Source organism: Triticum urartu, chromosome 1, assembly GCF_003073215.2.
Source record: "Triticum urartu cultivar G1812 chromosome 1, Tu2.1, whole genome shotgun sequence".
In the NCBI taxonomy this organism is placed as follows: domain Eukaryota; kingdom Viridiplantae; phylum Streptophyta; class Magnoliopsida; order Poales; family Poaceae; genus Triticum; species Triticum urartu.
In genome coordinates this window covers 171,961,468-171,987,837 of record NC_053022.1, presented here as the reverse complement: position 1 = coordinate 171,987,837, position 26,370 = coordinate 171,961,468, and the positions used below count along the sequence as shown (strand labels likewise).

The 26,370-nt window shown below is 44.7% G+C and overlaps 1 pseudogene; it reads right to left on the bottom strand.

The window, feature by feature from the left end:
* Positions 1 to 17,888: 17,888 nt before the first annotated feature.
* On the bottom strand, positions 17,889 to 18,923 carry LOC125532789 (annotated as a pseudogene).
* Positions 18,924 to 26,370: the final 7,447 nt, after the last annotated feature.

Here is a 26,370-nt window from a genome sequence, read left to right as displayed (position 1 = left end):
TGCTGTTTGTCGCTCCTCAAGCGGAAGCCCATACTCATGGATACGATCCTTGCTACCGGATAAGGCCCACATCGGTCGAGAATGGCGCTGGAGTGGAGCGACGCAGCGTCAGAGGAACTCCTTCATCACCATGGCCGCAGTCATGCCGAGATCCTTCAGCCTCTTCAACCATACCCAGACGAAGGCAAGGCGTGGGTCAGCGAGCCTCTCGTGACCCCAGCTGGAGCTGGGGACGGCGGGCGCCAAAGCGAGCGAGAGCAGGGGGCTGAGCATGCCGACGTCCACAAACACCCACCGTGTCCGAAACCCGCTCGCAGATGGTGGAAGCTCAAAGTCAATCCCTGAGCCGGCCATTGCAGCCTCAGCCTGGAAGCTCAGGCATCCTGAGCATTGCCGAGGATCAGTCAGGTGCAGCAAAAAGAAATTGCGCAGTAGGGCCACGGAAGGAGCAATGCCCACCATGGTGATTTCTACTACACAATCTTCTTCTTGTAGACGTTGTTGGGCCTCCAAGTGCAGAGGTTTGTAGGACAATAGAAAATTTCCCTCAAGTGGATGACCTAAGATTTATCAATCCGTGGGAGGCGTAGGATGAAGATGGTCTCTCTCAAGCAACCCTGCAACCAAATAACAAAGAGTCTCTTGTGTCCCCAACACACCCAATACAATGGTAAATTATATAGGTGCACTAGTTCGGCGAAGAGATGGTGAAACAAGTGCAATATGTATAGTAGATAATGGTTTTTTTAATATGAAAATATAAAAACAGCAAGGTAACTAATGATAAAAGTGAGCTAAAACGGTATTGCAATGCTAGGAAACAAGTCCTAGGGTTCATACTTTCACTAGTGCAAGTCCTCTCAACAATAATAACATAATTGGATCATATAACTATCCCTCAACATGCAACAAAGAGCCACTCCAAAGTCACTAATAGCAGAGAACAAACGAAGAGATTATTGTAGGGTACGAAACCACCTCAAAGTTATCCTTTCTGATCGATCTATTCAAGAGTCCGTAGTAAAATAACATGAAGCTATTCTTTCCGTTCAATCTATCATAGAGTTCGTACTAGAATAACACCTTAAGACACAAATCAACCAAAACCCTAATGTCACCTAGATACTCCAATGTCACCTCAAGTATCCGTGGGTATGATTATACGATATGCATAACACAATCTCAGATTCATCTATTCAACCAACACAAACAACTTCAAAGAGTGCCCCAAAGTTTCTACCGGAGAGTCAAGACGAAAACGTGTGCCAACCCCTATGCATAAGTTCACGAGGTCACGAAACTCGCAAGTTGATCACCAAAACATACATCAAGTGGATCACGTGATATCCCATTGTCACCACAGATAAGCACATGCAAGACATACATCAAGTGTTCTCAAATCCTTAAAGACTCAATCGGATAAGATAACTTCAAAGGGAAAACTCAATTCATCACAAGAGACTAGAGGGGGAGAAACATCATAAGATCCAACTATAATAGCAAAGCTCGTGATACATCAAGACCGTGCCAACTCAAGAACACGAGAGAGAGAGAGAGAGATCAAGCACATAGCTACTGGTACATACCCTCAGCCCCGAGGGAGAACTACTCCCTCCTCGTCATGGAGAGCGTCGGGATGATGAAGATGGCCACCGGAGAGGGACTCCCCCCTCTGGCAGGGTGCCGGAACGGGTCTAGATTGGTTTTCGGTGGCTACGGAGGCTTCTGGCGGCGGAACTCCCGATCTATTCTGCTCCCCAAAGTTTTTAGGGTATATGGACATATATAGGCGAAAGAAGTCGTTCAAGGGATCTCCGGGCTGTCCACGAGGCAGGGGGCGTGCCCAGGGGGTCGGTGCGCCCCCACCCTCGTGGGCAGCCCGGGACTCTTCTGGTCCATCTCTGATGCTCCGTGGGCTTCTTCTGGTCCAAAAATAAGTTCCGCGAAGTTTCAGGTCAATTGGACTCTGTTTGATTTTCCTTTTCCGCGATACTCTAAAACAAGGAAAAACCAGAAATTGGCACTAGGCTCTAGGTTAATAGGTTAGTCCCAAAAATAATATAGAAGTGTACAATAAAGCCCATAAACATCCAAAACAGATAATATCATAGCATGTAACAATAAAAAATTATAGATACGTTGGAGACGTATCAGCATCCCCAAGCTTAATTCCTTCTCGTCCTCGAGTAGGTAAATGATAAAAACAGAATCTTTGATGTGGAATGCTACCTAACATATTTATCCATGTGATTCTCTTTATTGTGGCAAGAATATTCAGATCCGAAAGATTCAAGACAAAAGTTTAATATTGACATAAAAATAATAATACTTCAAGCATACTAACAAAGTAATCATGTCTTCTCAAAATAACATGGCCAAAGAAAGCTATCCCTACAAAATCATAGTCTGGCTATGCTCTATCTTCATCACATAAAATATTTAAATCATGCACAACCCCGATGACAAGCCAAGCAATTGTTTCATACTTTTGATGTTCTCAAACTTTTTCAATCTTCACACAATACATGAGCGTGAGCCATGGACATAGCACTATAGGTGGAATAGAATGGTGGTTGTGGAGAAGACAAAAAGGAGAAGATATTCTCACATCAACTAGGCGTATCAACGGGCTATGGAGATGCCCATCAATAGATATCAATGTGAGTGAGTAGGGATTGCCATGCAACGGATGCACTAGAGCTATAAGTGTATGAAAGCTCAAAAAGAAACTAAGTGGGTGTGCATCCAACTCGCTTGCTCACTAAGACCTAGGGAATTTTGAGGAAGCCCATCATTGGAATATACAAGCCAAGTTCTATAATGAAAGATTCCCACTAGTATATGAAAGTGACAACATAGGAGACTCTCTATCATGAAGATCATGGTGCTACTTTGAAGCACAAGTGTGGTAAAAGGATAGTAGCATTGCCCCTTCTCTCTTTTTCTCTCATTTTTTTGGGCCTTCTCTTTTTTATGGCCTCTTTTTTCTCTTTTTCCGTCCGGAGTCTCATCCCGACTTGTGGGGGAATCATAGTCTCCATCATCCTTTCCTCACATGGGACAATGCTCTAATAATGATGATCATCACACTTTTATTTACCTACAACTCAAGAATTACAACTCGATACTTAGAACAAAATATGACTCTATATGAATGCCTCCAGCGGTGTACCGGGATGTGCAATGACTCATGAGTGACATGTATGAAAGAATCATGAGCGGTGGCTTTGCCACAAATACGATGTCAACTACATGATCATGCAAGAAATATGACAATGATGAAACGTGTCATAATAACGGAACGGTGGAAAGTTGCATGGCAATATATCTCAGAATGGCTATGGAAATGCCATAATAGATAGGTATGGTGGCTGTTTTGAGGAAGCTAATGGTGGGTGTATGGTACCGGCGAAAGTTGCGCGGCACAAGAGAGGCTAGCAATGGTGGAAGGGTGAGAGTTCATATAATCCATGGACTCAACATTAGTCATAAAGAACTCACATACTTATTGCAAAAATCTATTAGTTATTGACACAAAGTACTACACACATGCTCCTAGGGGGATAGATTGGTAGGAAAAGACCATCGCTCGTCCCCAACCGCCACTCATAAGGAAGGCAATCAATAAATAAATCATGCTCCGACTTCATCACATAATGGTTCACCATACGCGCATGCTACGGGAATCACAAACTTCAACACAAGTATTTCTCAAATTCACAACTACTCAACTAGCATGACTCTAATATCACCATCTCCATATCTCAAAACAATCATCAAGTATCAAACTTCTCATAGTATTCAATGCACTTACATGAAAGTTTTAATTATTGCCATGTTGTTCTAAAGGACTCTCAAAATAATATAAGTGAAGCATGAGAGATCAATTATTTCTGTAAAATAGAACCACCGCCGTGCTCTAAAAGATATAAGTGAAGCACTAGAGCAATTGACAGACTACTCCAGAAGATATAAGTGAAGATCAATGAGTAGTTGAATAATTATGCAACTATGTGAAGACTCTCCCATTTAATAATTTCATATCTTGATATTTTATTCAAACAGCAAGCAAAACAAAGTAAAATGACATTCTAAGAATGGCAAACATCATGTGAAGAAGCAAAAACTTAGGATCAACTGAAACTAACCGATAGTTGTTAAGAAGAAAGGTGGGATGCCAACCGGGGCATCCCCAACCTTAGACGCTTGAGACTTATTGAAATATTATCTTGGGATGTCTTGGTCATCCCAAAGCCTGAGCTTTTGTGTCTCCTTAATTCCTCTCATATCACGGTCTCCCTAAATCTCAAAAGCTTCATCCACACAAAACTCAACAAGGACTCGTGAGATAAGTTAGTATAAACCAATGCAAAAACCTTATCATACTCTACTGTAGAAAATCACTAAAATTATTATTCAACATTGCATTCTAAATGCCTCTGCATATTTAATATTCCTATCCTCAAATAGAATCATTAAAGAAGCAAACATATGCAAACAATGCAAACATAACAGCAATCTGCCTAAACAGGACAGTCTGTAAAGAGTGCAGCAAGATCCATACTTCCCTACCTCCAAAAATTATGAAATAACATTACCACTGTAGTAAATTTATCAGAGCTTATTATTCAAAAGGTGTCAACATTTTATCACATTCTGACTTTTCTAGGGAATTTTTGCAACAGCGGTAAACTTTCTGTTTTCAAACAGCAACATGTGGACTTGTAAAATAGGCATAGTAAAGGCTATCAATGCCACTTTTATTGAAATAAAAGATGTAAAACATTTTTATAAATAACAGAAAGCAAATTCTAACAAAATAAATTGATTCTCCAAGCAAAACACATATCATGTGGTGAATAAAAATATAGCTCCAAATAAAGTTACCGATGAACGAAGACGAAAGAGGGATGCCTTTCGGGGCATCCTCAAGCTTAGATCTTGGTTTTCCTTGAATATTGCCTTGGGGTGCCTTGGGAATCACCAAGCTTAGGATCTTTCCACTTCTTATTGCATAGTCCATCGAATCTTTACCCAAAACTTGAAAACTTCACAACACAAAACTTAACAGAAAACTCGTAAGCTCTGTTAGTATAAGAAAATAAATCACCACTTAGGTACTGTTGTGAACTCATTCTAAATTCATATTGGTGTAATATCTACTATATTCCAACTTCTCTATGGTTCATACCCTCCGATACTACTCATAGATTCATCAAAATAAGCAAACAACACATAGAAAACAGAATCTGTCAAAAACAGAACAGGCTGTAGTAATCTGTAGGTTCCGAATACTTCTGTAACTCCAAAAATCCTGAGCAATTAGGAAGTCCTAGGAAATTTGTTTAGTGATATACTTCAGTTGGAATTGGTATTTTATCGCTCTCTGGTAAAAAATGAAAATTATTCTCGTGAGCGCATACTTTCTATTTTTTACAGAAAGATCAAATAACAATCACCCAAGAAGGTCCTAAAGGCTTTACTTGGCACAAACACTAATTAAAACATAAAACCACATCTAAACAGAGGCTAGATGAATTATTTATTACTAAATAGGAACAAAAATCAAGGCACAAAAATAAAAATTGGGTTGTCTCCCAACAAGCGCTATCGTTTAACGCCCCTAGCTAGGCATGATGATTTCAATGATGCTCACATAAAAGATAAGAATTGAAACATAAAGAGGGCATCATGAAGAATATGGCTAGCACATTTAATTCTAACCCACTTCCTATGCATAGGGATTTTGTGAACAAACAACTTGTGGTAACAAGAATCAACTTGCATAGGAAGCTAAAACAAGCATAACTTTAAAACTTTAAGCACATAGAGAGGAAACTTGATATTATTGCAATTCCTACAAGCATATATTCCTCCCTCATAATAATTTTCAGTAGCTGCATGAATGAATTCAACAATATAACTATCAAATAAAGCATTCTTTTCATGATCTACAAGCATAGAGATTTTATTACTCTCCACATAAGCAAATTTCTTCTCATGAATAGTAGTGGGAGCAAACTCAACAAAATAACTATCATTTGAGGCATAATCCAATTGAAAATTAAAATCGTGATGAAAAGTTTCATGGATATCATTATTCTTTATGGCATACGTGTCATCACAATAATCATCATAGATAGGAGGGATGCTTTCATCATAATAAATTTTCTCATCAAAACTTGGAGGACAAAAAATATCATCTTCATCAAACATAGCTTCCCCAAGCTTGTGGCTTTGGATATCATTAGCATCATGGATATTCAAGGAATTCATACTAACAACATTGCAATCATGCTCACCATTCAAATATTTAGTGCGAAACATTCTAATGCATTCTTCTTCTAGCACTTGAGCACAATTATCGGAATCCTTATTTTCATGGTAGATATTAAAAAGATGAAGCATATGAGGTACCCTCAATTCCATTTTTTGTCATTTTCTTTTATAGACTAAACTAGTGATAAGACAAGAAACAAAAAGATTCGATTGTAAGATCTAAAGATATACCTTCAAGCGCTAACCTCCCCGGCAACGGAGCCAGAAAAGAGCTTGATTTTTACTACACAACCTTCTTCTTGTAGACATTGTTGGGCCTCCAAGTGCAGAGGTTTGTAGGACAGTAGCAAATTTCCCTCAAGTGAATGACCTAAGGTTTATCAATCCGTGGGAGGTGTAGGATGAAGATGGTCTCTCTCAAGCAACCCTGCAACCAAATAACAAAGAGTTTCTTGTGTCCCCAACACACCCAATACAATGGTAAATTGTATAGGTGCACTAGTTCGGCGAAGAGACTGTGAAACAAGTGCAATATGGATAGTAGATAATGGTTTTTGTAATATGAAAATATAAAAACAACAAGGTAACTAATGATAAAAGTGAGCGAAAACGGTATTGCAATGCTAGGAAACAAGGCCTAGGGTTCATACTTTCACTAATGCAAGTCCTCTCAACAATAATAACATAATTGGATCATATAACTATCCCTCAACATGCAACAAAGAGTCACTCCAGAGTCACTAATAGCGGAGAACAAACGAAGAGATTATTGTAGGGTACGAAACCACCTCAAAATTATCCTTTCTGATCGATCTATTCAAGAGTCCGTAGTAAAATAACATGAAGCTATTCTTTCCGTTCAATCTATCATAGAGTTCGTACTAGAATAACACCTTACGACACAAATCAACCAAAACCCTAATGTCACCTAGATGCTCCAATGTCACCTCAAGTATCCGTGGGTATGATTATACGATATGCATCACACAATCTCAGATTCATCTATTCAACCAACACAAATAACTTCAAAGAGTGCCCCAAAGTTTCTACTGGAGAGTCAAGATGAAAACGTGTGCCAACCCCTATGCATAAGTTCACGAGGTCACGTAACTCGCAAGTTGATCACCAAAACATACATCAAGTGGATCACGTGATATCCCATTGTCACCACAGATAAGCACATGCAAGACATACATCAAGTGTTCTCAAATCCTTAAAGACTCAATCCGATAAGATAATTTCAAAGGGAAAACTCAATTCATCACAAGAGAGTAGAGGGGGAGAAACATCATAAGATCCAACTATAATAGCAAAGCTCGTGATACATCAAGATCATGCCAGCTCAAAAACACGAGAGAGAGAGAGAGATCAAACACATAGCTACTGGTACATACCCTCAGCCCCGAGGGAGAACTACTCCCTCCTCGTCATGGAGAGCGTCGGGATGATGAAGATGGCCACCGGAGAAGGATTCCCTCCTCCGGCAAGGTGCCGGAACGGGTCTAGATTGGTTTTCGGTGGCTACGGAGGCTTCTGGCGGCAGAACTCCCGATTTATTCTGCTCCCCGGAGTTTTTAGGGTATATGGACATATATAGGCGAAAGAAGTCGGTCAGGGGATCTCCAGGCTGTCCACGAGGCAGGGGGCACGCCCAGGGGGGTGGGCACACGCTCCACCCTCGTGGGCAGCCTGGGACTCTTCTGGTCCATCTTCGATGCTCCGTGGGCTTCTTCTGGTCCAAAAATAAGTTTCGTGAAGTTTCAGGTCAATTGAACTCCGTTTGATTTTCCTTTTCTGCGATACTCTAAAACAAGGAAAAACAGAAACTGGCACTGGGCTCTAGGTTAATAGTTAGTCCCAAAAATAATATAAAAGTGTATAATAAATCCCATAAACATCCAAAATAGATAATATAATAGCATGGAACAATAAAAAATTATAGATACGTTGGAGACGTATCACATGGCCTCGCAGACGAAGGCAAAAACGGCAAGAAGGGAAACGGATTAGGGATCTAGGTGCAGCATATGGATCAGATAGTCGGAAAGCATGGCGTTGAAGAAGGTGGAAAAGGGAGGAACCAGGCCGACCAACCGGGCGTCAATGAAGAATTGGACCTCGGTTGCTGTCCTATCAACAAAGGCGCGTGATGCGGGACAGGCCATCATCTTCCCCCATTCGTTGAAGCTGGAGGCGAGCGCTGGGCGGACCTTGTCCATGGCTTCCTGGTTAAGCACCAACGACCGACTAATAGCAGGCTCAATGCCCGGAGGTGGCACGACTGAGGACTGGGACTTCTTCTTCCCTTTCTCCGTTCGGCTTGGCTCCATGGCGACGGGGAGGGCCGAGCTCAGGTCGAGTTGGGAGAGGAGGTTGTTGTTTGGAAGGTGGAAGAATTGGAGAAGTGTGTCGCCAGCAACGAGGGAATAACTGTATAGGTCACGGTGGCCGCCTAGCCAGGCGGATATTAAGGCAGCATGGGGAAGTGGAGACGCCCACGTCCCATCAATCGCCACGGGTCAACCGAGGCCGCAGGCTATTGGGGCCCGCGGCGCTCCGCACTTGCCCCTTGGCCTTGCCTCGAAGCCAAGTCCGAGCGTGCCTTGGGCCCGGGGGCTACTGTCGGCGTCCTTGGAATGGGGGTCCCCAGACTTGCCTGCCTGCGGCCCGCGGCATGGCTCTACCAGCGGCCCTGTATGGCCCATCTTCATCAACGAACACTCAAGACCCTCGCGATGGGCCAAGCCTCGTGAGGCGGACGATGCTAGACCTCCTTGGGGGCGGCCTCACCAGGCTGGCTCGTGAGGGGCAGAGAGATCAAGGCGGGGGGCACCTCGCGAGGTGCCTGTGATGCAAGCCATGACGACCAAGGTCAGGCGGGCACCAGGTGGGTGCCAGCGCGTGCAGTGTACTCGTTTCCTCTTTGGTGCTAAGGGGGCAAGCACAGGCGAGGAGTCCCGAGGCATCAGGCAAAGGTTTCCATATCGGTGCAACAATACCAAGACCAGCAGGACGGCAGAACGAAGGTCACCGTGGAGCCCAGGATGGCGTCACCACCCGAGCCTTTGGCAGGCGAAGACCACCTTTTATCAGGATAACTTGTACTAGTTGTCTCCCTTCAAATTTGGCCGTTGTTGGATCCCTTCCCGCCTACATTTGAGAAGAGGACCAGGGCCTTTATAAATAGGACTAGCCACCACAGTAGGAGGGTACGGGTCTTGGACCATTCAGACCATCCTCAACCACACCAGCTCACCAAGCTCAAGGACACCTCTCCTCAGGAGGCTGTTCTTCCCCTGTACTTGTTCATCTTCAGCCCAAGAGGCAATCCACCACACCACACTGGAGTAGGGTATTACACCACATCGGTGGCCCGAACCAGTATAAACCATGTGTCCTTTGTTCTGTGAGTTCGTCGTGCTGAGATTTGAGATTGTGGTGAGAGCGTGAGCTAGGGGGAGGAGAGATCTTCGTGCGCACCCCAGAGTTCGAACCTCAAGGGTTTTGCCGGAACCCGAAATCCGACAGGTGAAATGTTAAATGGTGGGAGCATGTAGAAATTGACATATACTGCAAAGGCAATGTCAGGCCGAGTCAAGGTGAGATACTGGAGTGCTCCCAGTAGACCATGGTACTTAGTATTGTCCCCAACCGAACGAGGGATGCTAGCAGTCTTAGATATTTTGTCGTCCGACATTCTAGGCGTGCTGCAGTGGTACACTTCACCATATTCGCATGACCGAGCAAATGAGAAATGTAAGTGTGTTGTGATAGAAAAATTGCCCTATGTGATTTGATGACTTCAATGCCCCAAAAATAGCATAGAGGTCCAAGCTCCTTGAGTACAAAATCAGAATGAAGTTGAGCGATGAGGCGGTCCACAACTAGAGAAGATTAACTGACCAAAACAATGTCATCAACATAGATTAGCATGAACACGGTGATGTTGGGTCACCAAGAACAAATAAGGAACTTCTTCATGAGCTACCGCCCAACGTTGCCAAGGCCACAATTGTCTCTTCCTACTACGTCGGGACCATGGTGACGCGTATCTACTACATTAAGTTGATGACATCATCCTCACAACATCGCTTCATGACTCCATTGCTTTCTATGATCTGGGGCCACTCAAATTCTTCCTTGTCATACAGGTTCATGCTCTCATCAGGTAATTTTTTCTTCATTAGGCCCAGTACGCCGAGGAGGTGCTCCAACATGTAGACATGTCTATCTGATTGTCATCCGGCCTCAACCACGGTCAACACCAAGGCTAAGGTCTTGGCTACCGATGGTGTTCATGCCTCCGACGCGTGCTTCTACTGGAGCATTGCAGGCGCCCTTCAGTACCTGATGCTGACACGACCAGACATCACCTATGCCATGCAGCAAGTCTTCTTACACATGCATGCGTTGCGCCAACTCCACTGGGCAATGGCCTAGCGTATCTCGCGTTACATTGATGGAACTCTCGATTGTGGGCTCACAATGGCCGCCTCTCCACCGTCGGATCTCATCGTCTGCACGGACGCAGATTGGGCCCGTTGCCCGACACACGTTGCTCCACTTGAGGTATTGCCTCTTCCTCGGTGGCACACTGATCTCTTGGTCATCCAAGAGACAACCGATGGTCTCACGTGTTGGTTAACATAGCATGCAGTTTCAAAAAACTTCCTACGCTCACGCAAAATCTATCTAGGATATGCATAGCAACGAGAGGGGGCGAGTGTGTCCACGTACCCTCATAGACCGAAAGAGGAAGCGTTTGACAACGCGGTTGATGTAGTCGAACTTCTTATCGTTTCGACTGATGAAGCACTGAACGTACAACGCCTCCGAGTTCTGCACACGTTCAACTCGATGACGTCCCTCGAACTCTTGATCCAGCAAAGTGTCGAGGGAGAGTTCCGTCAGCACGATGGTGTGGTGACGGTGATGGTGAAGTGACCCCCGCAGGGCTTCGCTTAAGAACTATGAAGATATGACCGGAGGCGTAAACTATGGAGGGAGGCACCGCACACGGCTAACAGATGTTGTTGTGTGTTCTAGCGGTGCCCCCCCCCCCACACACACACATATATATATATAGGTTGGAGGAGAGGAGAGGCAGCCAAGGGGGCTCACCAAGTAGGCGGAATCCTACTTGGGCGCCTCCTAATTCGGCCTCCCCCCTTACCATATCTTCCGGAGGGAGGAGGGAAGGAAGGGGGAGGCTGAATCCCTTCCCTTCCTTTCCCTCATCTCCTCTTTCCTTCCCCTCCTAATTTGGCCTACATGGGGCGCACCAGCCCCTTAGGGACTGGTCTGTCCCCTTTCTTGGCCCATTAGGCCCATGTAGTTGTCGGGGGGATGCCCGGAACCCCTTCCGGTGACCCGATATGTACCCGGTACCCCCAGAACACTTCCGGTGTCCGAATATCATCATCCTATATATGAATCTTTACCTCTCGACCATTTTGAGACTCCTCGTCATGTCTGTGATCTCACCCAGGACTCCGAACAACATTCGGTCACCAAATCACATAACTCATATAATACAAAATCGTCATCGAACGTTAAGCGTGCGGACCCTACGGGTTCGAGAACTATGTAGACATCACCGAGACAGCTCTCTGGTCAATAACCAACAGCAGAACTTGGATGCTCATATTGGTTCCTACATATTCTACGAAGATCTTTATCGGTCGTACCGTAATGACAATATACGTTATTCCCTTTGTCATTGGTATGTTACTTGCCCGAGATTCGATCGTTGGTATCTTCATACCTAGTTCAATCTCGTTACCGGCAAGTCTCTTTACTTGTTCCGTAATACATCATCCCGCAACTAACTCATTAGTCACATTGCTTGCAAGGCTTATTATGATGTGCATTACCGAGAGGCCCAGAGATACCTCTCCGATACTCGGAGTGACAAATCCTAATCTTGATATATGCCAACCCAACAAACACCTTCGGAGATACCTGTAGAGCATTTTTATAATCACCCAGTTATGTTGTGACGTTTGATAGCACACAAGGCATTCCTCCGGTATCCGGGAGTTGCATAATCTCATGGTCAAAGGAATATGTATATGACATGAAGAAAGCAATAACAATAAAACTGAACGATCAATATGATAAGCTAACGGATGGGTCATGTCCATCACATCATTCTCCTAATGATGTGATCCCGTTCATCAAATGACAACACATATTTATGGTTAGGAAACTTAACCATCTTTGATTACTAGTCTAGTAGAGGCTTACTAGGGATACGGTGTTTGTCTATGTATCCACACATGTATCAAGTTTTCGGTTAATACTCCCTCGGTTCCAAAATAGATGACCCAACTCTGTACTAACTTTGTACGGAGGGAGTACAATTCTAGCCTGAATAATAAACATTTATCATGATATAAGGAAATATAAGTAACAACTTTATTATTGCCTCTAGGGCATATTTCCTTCATCGCTATCGAGCGTGGATGCTGAATACCGCGCTGTGGCCAAAGCCATGGTGGGGTGTTGCTGGGTTTTGGATACGACAACTTCTTCATGAGCTTCCCTCCAACGTTGCCAAGGCCACGATTGTCTACTGTGATAACGTCCCTGCTGTCTACCGCGCGTAGAAACCGGTTCATCATCGATGCACCAAACATATCGAGCTCGATATTCACTTTGTTCGCAAGATGGTTGCTCTCGGCCAAGTGCGCGTTTTGCATGTTCCCATGAAGCAGAAGTTCACCGACATCATTACTAAAGGGCTGCCCTTCGCCATGTTTGATGATTTCCGCTCCAGTCTTTGCATCTCCGCCGGCGTTGCTGCGATTGCAGGGGGTTCTTGTACATCAACTGCCACATGATATTCTCCTTCCCGTTGCACTCAGTAACTACCTAGGCTATTAATTAGTTAGCGCCATGATCGCATGTGCTGTTTTAGTGGGAGTTAGCTTCGGGGTTAGATGAGTAGTGGCCGCAGAGAGTGCATTTTCTACCATGCACGGTATATACCGTGCATTGATCAGCCACTTAATTATTTCAGGGTCATAAAAAAATCACAATGTACTAACCTGTTGTACGTCTTACTTTTCTCCATCTTTCTGCCACATGGTCAGTTTGTGTGTGTCAGCCTTTTTAAATAGTGTTCTTTTGTTTGGATGCCTCTCCCTTTTGCAGCTCTATCCCAAAATATATTTTCTCTTTCTATTTAAAGATTTGGATGCTTGATATCTTCTGAAATAAAAGTTTGTGTTATATTCTATTTGGACAAATGTGTCTATACTGATGAGATATTTTAAACAAAATTTATACAAAACTGATCTATAAAAAACTCGATGAAACTTGGTACATACAGTTGTATTTTACAGTTTCGTAAGGTCTCTCCATGTTTCATATTTGAATTTTAAAATTTGTGAAAATATATTCAAGAGCGATCTTATTTCAATGTTCTCTTCACAAGGAACATAAATTTGCAAATGTATCATAAATCAAACTTACGGTTCAAAAGATAAAATAAATTTAAATTTTAGAATCATATGAAAAAACCCTGAGTGAGTGTAGTATTGCTTGTTTCTACTTTGTGAGTGAGAGAAGAGATATTACAGATAATAACTACGGGGAAAAGTTCTCAGGAGAAATAGTGATTGATTGATATGACATAAATTAATAGAGAAATAGTGATTGATTGATATGACATAAATTAATAGAACAAGGGGTCATAAATTGAGGTTAACTAAGCAACACAAAGACTAGATGCATGCATGAATCCGAATCTCAAAGACAACCGGTGGCTGATACATGCATGGTATATATCGTGCATGGTAGAATGTCTTTTCTCTAGTGGCCGCACCCTTGTGTGCTGCATGTTGTATAAGTGTAACACTTATGACTGAATACAAACTGTATATTGAATCTCTCTCGTTTCACATGCGTACAACATGCATCGCACCTGCTAGCTAGAACGGGAATGCACAATCAAAATCAGCGTTTGACCATGTGAGTCACGCATGACAACTCAATTTGTATATATATAGCTCGGTTTTGGACACTTTTTTCATATGAGACTTTTTAATAAAAAGCCATTAGCTGAAAAACTAATTAATTTTATAATAATAAAAACCTATAACCTAGAACCCTAAACCTACCCTACGACTGACATCCCTTGAACCTAGAACCCTAAACCTACCCTAGAACCTACACCCTAACCCTAGAACCTAGGACATCAACTACACCCACCTTCTCACCATACATCGCCTCTGCTGCACTGGCTCACACGTACATGTGGGCAAGTCCAGCAGCTCGCACGCACAGGCGGGAAGCAGCAGCAGTATCGGCGATGGTAGCTCACTAGGGTCAGGTGCCCGTATGAACGTGGGCCCAGCGAATAATCCGCAGTCCAGCAGCTCTTCTTCGTCCCGTCGTCGTCTTCAAGCTGAGGCATCCTCTTCCTCTCGTCGTCAGCGGCTGGGCAGCCACGGCCGAGCTCGTGAGCCCCCTCAACAGCGGAGGAGCCGGAGCAGCCACGGTCAAGCTCGTGAGCCTCCTCAACGGCGGACGAGCCGGAGCAGCCACGGCCTCTTGGATGCATCCCACCGGTCATCCTCCGGGGATCCGCTGCCGAGGTGGCGCGAGAATCCCACAGCGTCCTCTTCTCCGTCGCCGGCCGGGGAAGCACCCCGGAGCAGCCGTGGCTGAGCTTGTGCCGGGGCGCATCCCAGCGCTCTCCGGCGGAGGAGCCGGAGCTCTTGGATGCATCCCACCGGTCATCCTCCCGGGATCCGCTGCCGAGGTGGCGCGAGAATCCCCACAGCTTCCTCTTCTCCGTCGCCGGCCGGGGAAGCACCCTGCGTCTTCTGGCGTCGTGTTCATCTTCATCATCACCTGCATGAGAATCTCAAACACAACTTGTTAGCGAGAGTGCTTAAAACTTAATTGGAATTGCTTGGCCGGGGGGCCAATGGCGTTGATTGCGCCATGCTATTTATTTTGGTAATTCTATCTGAAAACTGGCGGTATAGGACTAAACATAGCGGGGTTCAGGTCCAACAGTTATCATTAATTTTATACAGTCGGAAACTAAACTATTAGCAGTTAAACTGATGTTCGTGTGTTCATGACGGCGATATAATTATCAGTATATACGTAGCGGCTCGCGGGTTCAAATCCTCGTATTGCCATCTTTATTTCTGTATTTTTTACGTTTTACTTTTCGCTTTGATAGAGCAGCCAACGAAATGAAAGGACCATGTTCTAATGTTTTTTTTGAGGGGTTGTTCTAATATTTTTCTTATTAATTGGAGTCTAACTTTTTTTTTGCGAAAAGTTGGAGTCTAACTTGACTGACGTATGTATGCATGGACGCAATCATGTCATTGTGGCGTGAGTACATTTGCATGCATGGGGGTGTTCACGTACAGCTGAGTGTTCATGATGAGCGACTGCTGGTTTCACATCTCTCTCTCTCTCTCTCTCTCCCAAGTGCCAAGAGCTTTTCTTCATTTGGTCCATGGTGGACGTGGGGATGAGATGCATGAGTCCTAGCCCCATGGCGGGAGAAGTGCATATCGGGTGCTCTCACCCCTCACAGGGGTCCATATGCTCCATCTTTCAAAAACAAATTTAAACGTTTCTAGAACTTTTGTTTATTTGTAAATGTCACTACAAGAAAATCATAAGTTGCATAGTAGCTCGCTGTAACCCGAGTGTCATTTCACGGGTACTCGACTCGGCTTATATACGTGTACGCCGAGTACCAAACCCTACTCAACACCCTTTTTAAAAATTCGTTCGATTAACAAGTTAACTTACCGATTAATCACTACTCATAAGGTCACTGAGTAGTCGATAAACTAGTAAATCTTTCAATTAATGGATTAACTTGCCAATTAGCCTATTAATCCGTTACTCGTCAGCCAATCGAGCAGCTACCAGTAAACAATTTCCTCAACAATGCTCAACACAAATGTTGACCTCGGTGTAGACAACACTAAGCCGAGAATCGGGAAAAGGACCTCTGCTTCCAACAAAACACTCGGCATAGCGTGTAGAAAACACTTGTCTTAGAGTTCCCTCTCAGCAAAGTTTTTCCCACATGGCCATCACGGCAGTGATTGACGACTACATTTTTTTAAAAAAGGAGGATGACCCCCGGCCTCTGCATCTGGGCGATGCATACGGCCACGATTGACCGCGTGACGGGGTGCCCTATACGCCGCGTGTTTTACAATATGCTCGGCGTGTATGGAAAATAAGTGAAGTGCCCAAAATAGGACACTCGGCTTTCACTTTGCATCTTTTTGCTCACCTATTTCTTAATGCAAAAATGACTTTTATATGTCCTTCGTTGCATAATTTTTTATTTATTGCTTTCTATTTTTTTTCTGTCTTTCTCACCCATTCTCTCGTGCCAGTTTTCATCACCCTCTCAATGCCATCAATTTCCCGTCCACTCTATAATCCGCCACTTTAAAGTTGTGGTATTCCCTTGTACTCTCCACACCCCTAGTGTACACCCATATTAGGATCACATGAAAAAGGAGAAGTGTGGTTCCCAACCTTACTCGTGTGATTTGATGCATCCCCTGTTTGGGGTTTGCCTTGAAACATCTACCCCCCTAGCTTTATCCAAATGGGAGGGGCTGCAGGAGAGAGACACAGTGAAATTCCATGTGTAAGTTAGCCAGATCAAGTCCCGTCTAGCCAGCCGTCGCCTCCCAAAAAAGGTAGGGTTTCTCTGCCTCCCGCTGGCGCCGGCGCCGGTCCACTTCGTCTTTGGCGGCCTTAGGGCCATGGGGGCGGAGTGGATCTTGGCCCTCGCCGGTGGGAGGTCTTCGTTCTTAGATCTTTTTTCGAGTTTTGCTAGGGTTTGCGTACCGCTCAGGAAGGTGAGATGGCAGCGGCTTCCTGAAGATGGAATAAAGGTCTTCCTGCTCAGTCCCTGTTCTGTTGATGCGTCTAGCATCGTCGGTGGGCGTGTGGAGGTGTGTCTCCGACGGACCTGTCTTTGGTGGATTGCTCGGATCTGTTCGTCGTTCGTCTATGTTCTGGTATCCTCAGGTTGGATCCTTCTAATCTACACTCTTCATCGACGACGGTTGTTGTTCTGGTGCGTTGCTTCTATGGGACCTTAGCACGACGACTTTCCAACTGCCTACTACAACAAGGTTTGCCGGGCTTCGGCGAGGGAGGGGCGATGACAGCGGCGCGCCTTCGGCTCGCTTCAATGCTTGTAGTAGACGCTAGGTGGTCTACGGATCTGGATGTAATTTTTATTATTTCTAGTGTTCGTTATACTATCATTATTGAAGATGAATAGATTGGAAGTTTTTTTTCGAAAAAAACCATGTGTAAGTTGTGGGGTATTCCATGTGAAAGTTGTGGGGTCAGTTTTTGATCACACCTGAAATTTGTTAATGTACTGTATGTGTGTTAAAATTTTGAACATGCTAGATAATCGAGTGTACTTGAACCCACGATATTTTCTCCACTGAAGAGATGGCAGGAGAATTGACGAGAGCAACAAGTGCATGGCGAGCTCAAAACCAGAGGAGTGACGAGATTTGGACAAACTAGGACAACAGCGTGATACAATATGTTGGATATATTGCATTTTTTAGCAGGGTGCCCCACGCACATGACACCCGCATGCACGGGACCCACACATCCTAATATCCCATCCGCGACACGAATGAACCACTCCATCCGCGACGCGCACGCCACCATTTCGGCAAAGTTAGCTATCCACACACACATGCTACATCTTCCATCTCACGCGCACGAGACGTGTGCCGCCTCCTCGCCGCCCACACGCTGCATCGCCTTGTTGGCTGACGGCACGCACTGTGCCGCCGTGGTTGTCGCCGTCGTCTGCAGGGGAGGAGCTTGTACCGCCAGCGGCTTCTGCTGTTGCTTCACGGCGACGACCCTCTTGCAGGCGGCCATGGTGAAGGTATGGTCGGCAAGCGGGACGACCGGGAGGTTGTCGCAGTTGCAGATCTCGATCATGAAGCCGTCGGGGTCGTGGAAGAAGATCTGGTCCACGTAGATGCCGCCCTCCTCCACGCACCGCTGGATGTACGGGATGCCCAGCTCCTTGAGCCGCCGCTCCACCGCCACCATGCTCTCGCACTGCAAAGACATGCATACACACACGCACCGCAAATCATTCATCTCCGGAACCAAGCGTACAACATAAGTTCATTCTTGTCTCGTCATCGAGCAATCAGTGTTTTTGAAAATATTCAATTGGAGTAGTAGTACGTACCTGGAACGAGATGTGGTTATCCTTGGGGTTGATCTCCGTCTTCCCGGGCAAACTCTGGGGCTCTTCACATTGCAACAGGTGGATGCCGATCCCATAGTTAAATAACCTTCATTCGCAGCAAAAATCATCAACCACTTCTCTCTTGATAAATATACTAGTACTATTGATGTGGTTTTCTAGCTATTAAATTTCATGCATCAACCAGTTGTAAATTGCTTAATCCCAAAGATGATGATTCAATTCTGTTTAATTACCATGCGCCGTTGAAGTTGAAAGATCCGGGGCGGCGGATGGGGATGAAGCCCAGGACATTCATGTAGAAGCGTAGCGACTCCTCCACCGAACTGCAAACGATGCTGATGTGGTTCAGCGATGCCAATGGCAGCACGCCGCCGCTCGCCATTGCCGCTGTCGTGCGTGCTTACCGCGCGTCCTCACCTACCAGGTCGTTGCTGGGACGATCTATCATCTATGCCCATGAAATTGCAAGCGGCGAATCTAGGTGCAATGGGCACATCGTCCAGCATGCACCTGCGCGCATGCGTGAGAACGTGAGATGGTGGTCTCTTCCAAAATGTTGGAGCTGTGCCGATGAATATATATACCCTGTTGCTATTATATATGTGGGGAGGCCGGAGAGGACAAGAGAGGGTCATAATTAGGATGGCTGGGGCAAGAACAAAAACGAGGAGTCCCGGTTCTTCCGAAATGTAACACGAGCGACATGTTTTATATGTAAAAAAAACTATATTTATCCTAACCATATTTAGTCATAAGTACGCCTGTAATTCTTCCCAATTGATGCCGGACAACTGGATTAACTAGCTGCAAGGACGGTGTAAGACCGCTCGTAATAGGGAGTATCATATATGAGGGACATACTATTGTATGATATACCATCTCTGTAATGCATAATATGATAAATTAGTGAAAATGCTTGCATCTAAACCATCGTGTCAGCTAGTGCTTATGTTAGCCGTTGGATGGTGAGGTCGACGAATCCTATGTCGCCGCCGCGGTGGTCCGCGACTTTCTCCGCGGCGTTCCTTGATGGCACATCAGACTGGCGTCCATGCTCCCTGTTCCTTGGCCGTCCATGCTCCCTGTTCCTTGGCCGTCCATCCACCTTCTTATTCCCGCAGGACGGCGACTGAAAGATCGAGGAGGGCCATCATTTGCGCGATGGGGAGAGGATTACGACCCGCAATGAGATGGTGCTCATCAAATATGTTGTGTGTGTCCGTCTCTATGTCTTCCCAAATCAGCGATGGCTGACCCTAGGTCCCCGGGCTCTTTCACCGGTGGTGACCTTCCCATGGACCGGATCGTGGTTCGAGGCCCTCATCATTGATGATGTGGCCAACCCGAGGACGCGTATGTGGAAGTCCAGTAAGTGAATGATGTTCTCGTAGAAGCGGATCATGGCGGTGGCACCTCACCCGGGGATGCACGAGATGAGGATGGTGTATGATGGTCTACTGTAAAGGCTAGGAAGAGGAAGGCGGGGGAGGAACCAGTGCATCAGTTTTCGAACGATGATGGTTTCTCACTGCCGGCCTCTCGCTTCTGGGATCAGAATCGTTCACCGTCGCCGGCAGCTACGTCAAGTCAGGTACATCATGCTTCTATTTTGAGAGTTTTTACGGTACCCTATACCGCTGACGGTGAAGGAAGCGGTATATTAAAATCTAACCACTCATTTTCTAAGGGTAGGATAGATATAGATTTGTTGGCATGGGAACCGATAATGGCGACCGGAAATTTATTTGTTGTCTCACGACTCCTCAACGGTTTCCTTCGGCATCCTGTTCCTGTAGCCGGAGACTCGATGGTGACGTCCCTGAGCCGGCCGTCCTCGACCACGACCTCCGCCTCTAGCTCGTCTCCTTCATCGCGCACCCGAGGACCACCGCCGGCATTAGCGTGCTCCCTTGCCGTCTCCTCTACGTCCCCGGCCATCTTGTGGCTTCTACCGAACCCGTAGTGAGCCGTTGCTCATCCCCGCCTCCTTTCACATCGTATTCATCCACCATAGCGTCGTCTCACTCAAGTCGGCGCTCTTTCCGCCATGGATGAGTCCCTGGAGCTCGTCCCGCATGTACACACCTACCCACGCGTGCGCCCGTTTGCACTCCATGCCCGCAGGAACAGCCGCAGCGCACGCGCCACAGCCCCGCAGTGTTCCCGCCTCCCGCACGCGAGCAGGCCCGTAGCCTCGCGTCGCCTCGCCACCGTCGGTGGTCAGCGCAGGCCGCGACAGCCGGACGCCATGGTCTCGCCTGCCCAGCATGGCCAACCGCCGTCGCGGAAGAGCAGCGTGCGCCGGGAGATATCGGATGTCCAGAAGGCATCACCTCAGTTTCGAGGTGCTCCACCTTGCCGGCCCAGCCATCCTTGCCATGGCGGTCCAGCCCCGGAGGCGAGAAGGCGGGCCTGAAGGCGTCGACGCGGCCGAGGCGCCGAGCAGGGGTGAGGCGGCGCACACTGGCAGATGGCAAGTCGACGGAGTAGACGAGTGCAAAGCTCCGACCTGGGGCGCCTCCAAGGATGGGGGAGAGCAGCGGGGCATCTATGGATACGAAGATGAGGAAAGACCAGTCGCAGCCTCGCGATGGAGCAGCGGTGTCGGCGTGGCGGGTCCTCATCTAGCGCCTAGCGGTGGGAGGAAAAGGAGGAGGGTGGAGTTACGGGAAAGAGCAGCGGGGTGTTGATGGCGAGGAAGATGGCCTAGGTCGACAACTTCCTGATTCGCCAAAGATGGCCAGGCTCAAGCCGGCGGCGGCTGGAACTCACGTGGGCGGGCAGGCGGAGTGTGCTGAATTTTCTTACTTCCCAAAATGCCCTCAGGACTTGTATACTGGAGGAAGGAAGTTAAGCAGTGCAACCTATACCGCTGGCGATTCTATCGCCAAATTGAAGCAGTATAGATAGGTGGCCACCATTGGATTTAACAAATGGATGGCCAATATTTATCCCCGGGTACCATAAAAGAGCTCTCTATTTCGGCTAATGAGATGACTTGTTCTTGTATGTCTTAGTTGGGTCACTCCGTCGTTAGGGAGTCACTACCGCCGCTGTTGTCGAGACTGAGGTTGAAAAAATTGCTCGTTCCAAACTCCACTAAGATGGGACTTTTTTTTAAATAGAGTTTGAGTTACAGGAGCCCACAAACCACAAAACGAGATTATATTGACAAAAGGCCTAATTTCTTGATAATGCGTTGACCCAAAGCTTCATTTCATCGATGGACATGGTAAGGTCTTGTACAATGCAAGACGCTTAGGGGGGGAGGGCTTAGAGAAATAAATCAATCTTTCTTTAAGCACCAGTAGGGACGTAGCCAGGCCCCGAGCTACGTATGACATGGCCTTGGGAGTGGAGTGAAAGTCCTTCGTTGACTGTAGCTGCAGTATGCGACTGTAGCTACAGTAACTACTATAGCGCCAAGGGTGGCCTGGGGCGTGGCCAGATCCTGCCTACGGCACTGAGCACCGGTGCTTATTCGTAGAGGGTAGCCGCTTAATTAGGCGTCTCTCCTGTAGAAATAGGCACTGGTGCTTCAGAAAAAACCAGATTTATTTTTCTAAGCAGCTTCCTAGGCACTAGCACCGTACAAGGCCTAAGCAAGGTCATAGGAGGGACACTCTTATTTCGGGAGACCTATCATTTCTCTCGTTCCAAATCGACCAATACACGAGCATGGTGAGAGCTTTCCTATTGGCAACATCAGCCCAGAGCGGTTGGTCCACCGACTCACAACACTTTGTTCCAAAAGCCACGTTGATGTGTCCATGCTCATGAGCTAGAGCTTGTCAATGACCAACTGCCAGAGACGGAGAGTGTACCGACATTTGAAGAAGGGATGGGAGCCAGATTCTTACACCCTCTTGCAAAGCAAACAAATATCACAATTGATGGAGATGGGAGTTTGTTCCTCTTGGCGATGTGCCTTCCTAGTCCACTTCCTGTCTTGAGATTTTGCAGATGGTGGCAATTTTTTAGTTAAAAGTCAAACCTCATGATGTTGTAATTGCTATCAGTGTATGGAAATCCAAATCTGATAAAAGCCCAAGATATAATTCGCTAAAACCAATCTGGGTACACATCACCGATGTTTCACCGTCACTTTGCCATTTTCTTGGTTTATGGGCAGTGGGATCTGTCATCGGCTCAACTCAATACATTGACTTGATCTTCTTGCGTTGTCGTCGCATTGTGCATATTCAGGTGGCTAAGCTAAAGTTAAACATGTTAAAAACATTGATTATGCTGAGATTACATTAGTCTCTGCTTATACCAAATGATGGTCCTGACCATGGGGCTAATCGTGATGATGAGATGTATAAATAAAAAACCTGCAGGTACTGAGGTCAGTGGCAGTACCTGAGATTCAGTCTGAGGGCATCGTATAATTTGTTGCCACTTTGAGAGGTCCCTCACAGTCAGCATGCACTGAAGGAGCCATACAGCTGGACATCATCTGGTAAAGTGAGATGCTGCCGTCGGAGGAGCCATACAGCTGAACATCATTTGGTAAAGCGACACCATCTACACTGCTGCTACTACCGTGCTGGAGGCCTAGGAATTTCCTATTCGCCGCATTAAGCGACAGAATGTCGTTGCTTCACACAGGGGCATCGCTTTAATGGGCCGACTCAATCATGCTATATAGTTTACTGGTTTTAGAAACTTTGGTCCAAATTTGGTTTATGTCTCTAACATTTCTTTTACCAGTTTTTTTCTTTTTCTGAAATAAATGATGGGAAATTTTATTTTCAATTTTTTTAAAATATATTTGGAATTCAAAATAATTTAGAAATTAAAAAAACTGACCTATTTTCAAATTTTGTTCAAAAATTGAAAAAAGAACCTTGTTTCTGAAAATTATTTAGCGAATTATAAATAGTGTTTGTGCTTTCCAAAGAATGTTCATATTTTCAAAAAAAATTCACAAATTAAAAAAATGTTCACGTTTTTGGAGAATGGTCGAGAATTTTAAAAACTGTTTGCGCTTTTCAAAGAATGTTCCCATTTAAAAAAATTGTTCACATTCCAAAAATATTCATGGTATTATAAAATGTTTGGAAATTTAAAACATATTTGCCTTTCCCGATTTTTTTTGGGAATTTATGAATAGTTCCATTTAAAAAAAATCTTAAATTAAAAATATGAATACATTTTTGAAAAGTTTTGGGAATTAAAAATAATCTTTTTCAAAAAAACCTTTTCAAGTTTTTTCTCAAATTCATAAAATGTTTCAAAATTGGAAAAAGTGGTGCGTTATGCAAAAAATTGTGCCAAATTTAAAAACATTTTCAAAATGTATTCATAAATTCAAAAAAATATTCTCTACAATACAAACAAAATCTTGTTACCACAACTGCTGCAGGAGGAATCGGTCGCTACAGTACTAAAATCGGCCGCTACTGAGAAAACTATGGCATTGTTGTAGCAAAATCCAGAAAAAGGGGGTCACTATTTGACGAGTGGTACTGCTGCACAGGCTCTCTGTGGCGAGTGGGCCGGCCCCGGACGAGCGCCCTATGTGTTGCTCGGTGTTCTGCTGCAGCTAGCGGGACATAGGGGCTCTCGTCAGCCGAGGCGCAGCCCGTGGTGACTATTCTCACTTATAGTGTTCTTTAGTGTAATTCTTGCTTACAATGAGATATTATACGAGAAGGTTCCGCGCACGCTCGCTTCTTATGTTTCTTCTTCTTCATCCCTCTTTTTGTTTTGTTTTGTTTTATTTCTTACGGTTTTCTCTATCTTTTCACCGATTTTTTCAGTTTATTGTTTTACGTTGACATCGGTGTTCTTTCTTTCTTTCACAGTTTGTACTGGATTTTTTTCTTGGTTTTTTTGTGTTTTTCAAAGTTTTCTTTGGTTTTTTCGTTTCTTCATTCATTTTTCCTTGTTTCTTTCTTGGTTTTCTTTGTTTTTTCGTGGTTTTTCATGTCTCTATTTTTTTTCAATGTTTTTCTTTCATTTCATAGTTTTTTTTGGATTTCTTGTTTTTATTTCTTGGTTTTATTCTTTATTTTGGATTTCTTCACCAATTTTCATTATTTCACTATTTATAGTAACATTTAACAATTTTCATAAATATCTGGAACATATTTATATAGTTTTTTAATACTTCAAATATATGATTAGCATTTTTGAAAAATTATATCTTTCGACGTCTATTTTTTTCATACGATTGTACATTGGTATATATTTAATACATTTTTAATACATGTTTAATATTTTCAAATACATGATAACATTTTTTGAATATATGACCAATATTTTTCAAATAAATGGTGAAATTCTTTTTAATGTTGATAAACAATTTTTCAAACACAATGTAAACATTTTTTTATACATGTTTAAAAAATTTAAATACATGACCACTATTTTTTTCATACACATTGTATGTTTTTGTATACATTTTTCGTAAACATGAAAAATATGTTTTTATACACATTTAACATTTTTTTAAATGCTTGATTAACATTTTTCAACATTTGATTAACAACTTTTAAATGCTTGAATAATTTGTCTGTATTTTTTTGTATACATGAGAAACATTTTTTCTATAAATATTTAACATTTTTCAAATGATTGATTACATTTTTTCCAAATAAATTATTTTTGTAATATCAGTATTTAAAATATTTGGAAGTACAAACAAAAGTGAAAAAAGAAAAGCGGAAAACTTGACCAAAAAAAAGGTTTTGGCATGTGGCCTCTCTCGCGTTGGGCCTGCCGCATGTGTCCACCTCGTCGCCCCACGCCTCACGTAGAAAGGCGTCCCACTCGTTGCCGGATCCATCGGCTCTACCACTACTGGTGCGGGACATGGTGGATGGAGAGAGGGAGGAGAAGGGATAGAGAGCAGAGTGAGAGTGAAGTGGAGTTAGGTTTGCTTCGGGTGGGGATTTTGGTGAGGAGAGACTGGGGTTGGGGAGGGTCAGCATGGGCGGGGCTGACGTGGAGGGCGCTCTAGATTTAGGTTGGATATAAGGGGTGTTAGATAGCCCAGGCATTCGGGGCCGGGTTTTTTCGACTAACTAGCGACCGGTCCGTCCGTCCGGGCGTTTAATGTCAGTTTATACTAAGAGCATCTTCAATAGATGATGCAAAATACACCATCAAATTATGCTTTGAGTAAAATTTACATAATAAAAAATGGATTTTTACATCATCAAAAGCCTCCAACTCCAAAAAATGGTGTAAAATTTACAACACCGTGGAGGCGGTCATGGTGACGTGCACGTAGCGGTGTTAGTGGCCGTGGGGTCTGAGTAGCGTGCATGGGGTCTGACGGCAGCAGGCTGGTAACGGGCACGGCGCGGAAAGGTTTCACGCGACAGTTGGGGTTGTGCATGTTTTACTCAAGTTTTGCGAGAGCGGCCGTAATTTGCATCACTTGGTGTCCTATTTTACATCATGGGCAAATCTTAAGGTTTTTTTGCATCTACATCATTTGTTGGAGCAATGTTTTCTCGTGAAGTGTCCATAACTGATAGAGAAAAGTCGTTGATTTTTTACTATCTGTATGTGGAAAGCCCTTTTTTTCTTGTATTTACTAGGAATTTTGATGAATTTTCTTTTCCATAGTGGAGATAGTCGCACGTGCCTTGGTGATGTAAAAATAATACATCATCTTACTGCCAAGATATGAGCTAGATGATGTACTGAGGGCACTCGCAAATTCCTTTCGGCATTCGTCCGCAGAACGGGGGATTAGTTTACGGACACGGATGCGGAAGGCCATCCAATGCTATCCTATATATGTCCGTCAGTAGAGGGCAATTTGAAATTCAAATTTAGTCCATTCCACACAACGCGCCAGATCACATCAGTGC